Source organism: Pinus tabuliformis, chromosome 7, assembly GCF_031772625.1.
Source record: "Pinus tabuliformis cultivar Carrire ecotype Pingquan chromosome 7, CPIR1, whole genome shotgun sequence".
In the NCBI taxonomy this organism is placed as follows: Eukaryota; Viridiplantae; Streptophyta; class Pinopsida; order Pinales; family Pinaceae; genus Pinus; species Pinus tabuliformis.
The window spans coordinates 332,335,358-332,342,321 of NC_142293.1; the positions used below are offsets into that span (position 1 = coordinate 332,335,358).

Genomic DNA, 6,964 nt, shown 5'->3' on the forward strand with positions numbered 1-6,964 from the left:
CCACAGGAGGCATATAGCCCGAAATTTTGATCAAGATGGAGTCAAGGGGAAAACAGGAATTCTGGAAGATGTGTTCATTCCTCCACTTCCAAAGGAACCAGCAAGTAATAATGAAAAGAGAACGCCAGGAGGGGCGTTGCGCGCAGGAGGAGGGAAGCTTTATCTGATATAAAAAAGAAAATAATGACTGCAAAAGGCGAGGTCCTTTTATTGGCTCCCGTCGAGGGCGGCATTTCCAAAACAACATGATAAGTAAAAACAAATAAAATTTTCCCATTTGGAAGTCCATTTGTATTCTCAGATTGATACAGCGTTTTTCCACACTGCGACGACAGAAAAACTAGTTCTTTGGTACGGCTTCATTCAGGCGCGGACCATAGTGTAATATTTATTGTTATGAAACGTGTTTGATTGATTAAGCATTAAATGCACATTCAGCGGGAGTCGTAGAAAACCTCGCGGACATATTGGGACAGTAATCGTAAGTCACGTAATTTTTGCGAACCCAATCAAGTTTCCCCAGCTGAGATTCATCTAGGCTTTGAAATTCTGGCTATTCCCACCAATTGTTTGCACATGGAAGAGATGAATTAGATGGCGCGCTGCATGCATTCACTTCAAATGATTGGTAAGAGGCCACAAAAGGAGCTTTACTCCAATCTATTTTAACTCTTTCTCCATCAGTGGCTTAGTTTCCCCGTTCCAAAGTGTCACACCTCTAGGTTTGTGGTAGTCTTCCAACCGTTCTTGGCAAGGTGCGGCACCACCAAACACTTTCTTTTCACCAATACTAATGTTCATGGACTATGCCTAATTCACTTTTCCTTACTTAGTTTGTGTTTCGCAACCAAGCAATATTATGTTTAGCCTTTATACTAATGAACACCCATACTCATTCATTATCATCAACAATTATAAAAGAGAACAACAATTGCACAGTATAAAGGGAGGGGCAACTCCCTGAACAATGAGTCTGCCCAACAATATATTAAGAATATCAGTTTACAATACACAAGTATGTCTTGGCAAGACCAAGTCCCATACTTAGCCAATTTTACATCAATACAACTTTCGTGCACTCCTTGCACGATGGGCGGGCGCTCACCCGAGCCACCAAGACACCCTCGCCAAGTCTCGGCACAACAACACAACCGCACATCCAACCCGGGCACGTCTTGCCCAACACCTTCACCTCTCACCGTGAGCGATTCCAACAAGTGCGTTCCACCAAGGAGGGCGCATGAGCTATGTGCTCATCTCTCCTCTAAAACTGCGCACTTACAACCTCTCTCCAAGAGCGAAGATCGAATGTGTTGTCGAATTGATTCTGTAAGTTGAACGCTCCTCCAATGAATGTATATACCCATCGTGGGGTGTGGGTGGGCTGCCCAGCCGACCGCCCACACACCCCTTCATCGCATCGTTTGGGTGTTCCATGAGTCGGCCATACCCCATCATCGTAGGTCGGCCACCCTTCCACCGCAAACGCTCAAGGCATGGGTATAAACCATCGCATAACACTCGGTCGTTCACCAAGTTCGCACTATCGTCGCATATCCATCGTCGCATATCGTCGCACGCTCGTTTGGTTGCTCCTCCGTTCGGTCGCACAACCGCCCGTCGCACCTCCAACATGCGCCCGTCATGTGCACGCGCCCGGTCGCCCGGCACCCAACCGTCGCACAACTTCGAAGGCCTTACATCCTCCTCCACCTGAAATCGTTGTCGTCCTCGACAACATACCGTATCGGTAGCCATCCACCAAGATCATCACTATCCATGATGTCAACTCCTCCACAAAAGGCAACATCCCTACAACATATGTAGAACTCCATCTCCATCATGTCTCACCTTAGTGTCCAACTGCCACCAAGCTCTCCATACCAAGGTATACACCTCATCGGTATGTCCTCCATCAGATATCATCTCAATCCATGATCATCGACCACCCTGTCACAATCTCCACATGCGGCTCCCCATCATGGAAGGCTGGTCCCTCCATCTCAAGCTACATGCCCACTGCAACATCTCATGTCGACCTCATCATGTGTCATCATGTGAACCTCTGTCATGATACTCCAACAAGAGCTAACACATATCCATCATGTGCCAACATCTCATCCCAATAGCAACATCATCCTGTACACTGGATCCCCTCATGACTCAAGCTAGTTGGGTAGCTAATCCAACCATACGCCCAAACCACAAGAATGCACATTCTTCCGTCACCACCAGTCGTTTCTCAAAACAACCTGCCACCTTCTTGACTCATCAAGAATCTATCTCCCTAAGTATAATCTATGCTCAGGTCCATGGAAGCTCCATCCATCTCATCTGCAACATGTCATGATGCTTGATGCCAAACCATCCCTGCACCATCAGTCATACCTGCTCAATATGTTTTAAGGACTCACTGCCATAAGAAGCTAACAATGAGCCTCATCTCCTCATCCATCTAAGAAGATGTAGAGGGAATAGAGCCTGAAGGCTCTCCCTCACTAATCAACTCGATCCATCTATCAGGATCCTCAATCTCCATCCTTTGTAGATAAGCAACCCGGTCTTCTTTCTGGACATTCGGCCTCACATATGCCTCCTCATCATCATCATCGTCCTCAACCAACTCTAGCCTTCTTGACAAATCCAAGATGCTATCTGAAAGTGACATGATGACCAATGACTGTTCGGTAAGCTTTGCCTTAACAGTAGACAACCACTTACTCATGTCTCCCATTCTCTTCTCGTCCTCCATTTGCATCACTCCCAATTTACAATCAGGCCTTGTCACTCCAATGGTTGGCACACCAATGGGTACATCTTCTCTTCCATCATAAATGTAGAGCTCCTTCAAATGTGGAACAATCATAACATCAAATTGTTTCATGAATTCCATCCCCAATACAGCCTCATAGTCATCAATCCGCACTATAGTGAAATCAACCTTCCCTGTCCATTCACCAAGTGTAGTGTCCACCCTCTCAGCTATACCAAGAATTTCAATAGGAGGAAAATTCACTGTCTTCATTTGTGCCTTTGCCGGTACAAATTTCAGCCCAATCCTTCTCGCAATATCTTCGCCCATGAAGTTGTGAGAAGCCCCACTATCCACCATAGTGAGTACATCAGCACCTCCAACCTTCATTCGAACATACTCCAATCTATTCCTCTTAGGATCCCTCCTAGAGACCACCTTCGTAGTAGCAGAAACACCAAGTATCTGCATCATCCTCACAGAAGCACCTTCATTCTTCGCATCAGATTGTGCAATAGCAGCCACCTTTGGTCCAGAAGGACAATTCTTCACCGTGTGTGGTCCAGTACATATCCAACACTTCAAGGCTTTCTTAGTCTTCGAACTATCATGTGATTTCGAAGCATCATCCTTCTTCTTCTCTTTCGGTTTATCGGACTTCTTCTTCTTGTCATCAGAAGTCTCATCATAATGCTCCACCAACCTGTCAACAGCAGCAAAAGCTTCCTCAAGTGTCCTAATCTTCTGCCTCTTCACTTCATTGCGTGCCCAAGGCTTCAACCCAATAATGAAGTTGAACACCTTGTCCCTCTCCGCCATGTCAGGAAGTTCCAAAGCTGCACTTGCAAACTCTCGCTGATATGCTTGTAAGCTCCCGGTCTGCTTTATGTACTTAATCTTTGTCCTTACTTCCCATGTTTCATCTTGAGGACTAAAATGGGTCTGCAAAGCCTTCTTCATGTCATCCCACGAAGTAATGTCATCAACACTGCCATTGGCAATCTGGTCCATCCTCCTCCGCCACCACATCTTAGCATCCTTTGTTAAGAACTGAGTAGCTACCTTGACCTTTGTCTCATCATTAGATAGACCCACCCGTTCCAAGTATTGCTCCATGTCCCATAGAAAGTTGCCAAGAGTTTTTGCATTCCTTGTGCCATCGTAAGATTCTGGTTCCTTGACTTTCACATGAGGCACTCCTCCACCTGAGTTATGCCTCATGACCTTCTTCAACACCGTGATCTCATCGCTGGCTTCGTCAAGAGATTCTTCAAGTTCACGATCTCTGCAAGACCCTGATCCCTTGCTTCTTCAACCTCCTTGACCCTTATTTCAAGTTGTGTACACATAAGATCAGTGTACTCATGCTGTGTCCGAAGTTCATCAAACTCTTCCTTCATATTTGAGTTGGCTTCTTGCTCCTTAGGGAACAAGTCCATCTTCTTATCCCAGGAAGTTTCCATAACCTCCATCCTCAACAACATCTTTTCCATAAGTGCTAGAGTAGCATCTTGTCCATGACTAGACCCAGCCTGAGATTCAACCGCCATCTCTAACAGCGTCTTCTTCTTTTGCAATCTAGTTTCGACCATCCAACAGCTTCACCAAGTCACCTGCAACCTGAACCAACCCTTGTTCCACTTGTGTGAAACAGTTTCCTTCACCTGCAAGTACCCTTTTCACTGTCACGAGCAACCCTGCTCACCAGCTTCCTGCAAGACTCCTCCAAGTCTTCAGACTAGCTCTGATACCACCTGTCACGCCCCCAGGCCTGCGGTAGTCTTCCAACTGCTCTTGGCGAGGTGCGGCACCACCAAACACTTTCTTTTCACCAATACTAATGTTCATGGACTACGCCTAATTCACTTTTCCTTACTTAGTTTGTGTTTCGCAACCAAGCAATATTATGTTTAGCCTTTATACTAATGAACACCCATACTCATTCATTATTATCAGCAATTATAAAAGAGAACAACAATTGCACAGTATAAAGGGAGGGCAACTCCCTGAACAATGAGTCTACCCAAAAATATATTAAGAATATCAGTTTACAATACACGAGTATGTCTTGGCAAGACCAACTCCCATACTTAGCCAATTTTACATCAATACAACTTTCTTGCACTCCTTGCACGATGGGTAGGCACTCACCCGAGCCACCAAGACACCCTCGCCAAGTTTTAGCACAACAACACAACCGCACATCCAACCCGGGCACGTCTTGCCCAACACCTTCACCTCTCACCGTGAGCGATTCCAACAAGTGCGTTCCACCAAGGAGGGCGCATGAGCTATGCGCTCATCTCTCCTCTAAAACTGCACACTTACAACCTCTCTCCAAGAGCGAAGATCGAATGTGTTGTCGAATTGATTCAGTTTGAACGCTCCTCCAACGAATGTATATACCCATCGTGGGGTGTGGGTGGGCTGCCCAGCCGACCGCCCACACACCCCTTCATCGCATCGTTTGGGCGTTCCATGAGTCGGCCATACCCCATCATCGTAGGTCGGTCACCCCTCCACCGCAAACGCTCAAGGCATGGGTATAAACCATCGCATAACACTCGGTCGTTCACCAAATTCACACTATCGTCGCATCTCCATCGTCGCATATTGTCGCACGCTCGTTTGGTCGCTCCTCCGTTTGGTCGCACAACCGCCCGTCGCACCTCCAACATGCGCCCATCATGTGCGCGCGCCTGGTCTCCCGGTGCCCAACCGTCGCACAACTTCGAAGGGCTTACACAAAGGGTGGAGAGGATCCTCATGGGTCAACTATTCGGATATGGGATACCCGCAGTTTCTTCATTGTTCTTGAACACACTAATGGGGATAGAATCAACCAAAAATCTGCTCAAAATATGCAAAATATACATATATTACAATACAAACAAAGACTAGAAATAAATTCATGATCTGTTTCAGTTATAAGGAATAAGCACATATATGATTTGATTGTGGTTCCAAAGAACTGAATAGTTATGGAAGCCGGCCGTGGGATCAAACCACAGATTCAATCTTTGTTCTCGATTTCGAACGCCATTGGCAAAGACGTTGGTTTGTAGAGTGTACGGATTTCCAGGCAGATTCCCCAAAAATTCGTAGTCAAGTTCATTGTGCGACGTCGCGTCGGACGACATCTGAATGAAAAACACCAACATTAATATATTGAAGTTTTAATTATCTATGTCGGAAATTGGGTTCAAGTACTGTAAATTGATAATGAATCTTCCTGCAAGGTTTCATTCTTGTGTCAAAATAGCTACTTACATAATAGGAAGTGACTGTTCCTGCCGAGTTTCCAGACACCAGCTTAATACTCATGCTCAAGCTGCCGAAGAGGTATTCGTTTTTGGACTGAAAACCAGAACCTGGTGAACAACTAAAATTATTATTACAATTTTCAGCATTCAATACATTTATGTCCATAACAAGGAAATATTGTACCTGAGGCTTTATCCGTAGTGAGCTTCGTCGTTTGGCCATTATTCAACAATTGAACGGTTCCCCATGAAATATCGAAATTGTCGTTGAAGCTGGAGGATTCTACGGAGGACAGAATCAGAATCACCATTGAAGTTATGTATACTATTTCTCGCCAATTGATTCCAAATCCTAAAAGCTTTGCGCAACGCTTCATTGTTGATGATGATATTAAAAGGTTGGATTGTCGAAGTTACTTGCTTTTTTCGCAATAGGGTACTGCACATCTGACAAACATGCTGACAATAGGGTATGATGCATAAATGTAAATACGAGAGAAGAATAATCAAAATGAATGACATCATAGAGCAGATGGCTTTCATGTTGTTATCTAAATGAGTACTCCATGCTAGATTCCGTTAATTCTATGATTGTTCAAATGATACGCAAAGGCTTTGTAATTTTTGGTGATTGGGCGGGTATTACCTCCGCACGGTAGCTAAAATAGGAAGAAGCTTGACAAGCTGGTAATGTAACTATTTATGTGCGGTGTTTCTGTTCTTGTTAAGCTGTAAATTTTTAAATATCTAAATTAGCCTAATTAGAAACCAATTCTTGCTTTTACTAAGTTATAAATTCTTATATGTCTAAATTACAACAATTTGATATCTCTTAGTATAATTGTAATCACTAAATTTCTAAATTTAATATTAGAACTGTTAGGATATTCCGACACGTAGGAAATAGTTAAGTACAACTTGGTCTAGTATAGAGTTAGGTATAGAGTTA

The 6,964-nt window shown here is 44.4% G+C and overlaps 1 pseudogene; it reads right to left on the minus strand.

Annotated features, from left to right (window-relative positions):
* Positions 1-5,673: 5,673 nt before the first annotated feature.
* Positions 5,674-6,392, minus strand: LOC149247314 (xyloglucan endotransglucosylase protein 1 pseudogene; annotated as a pseudogene).
* Positions 6,393-6,964: the final 572 nt, after the last annotated feature.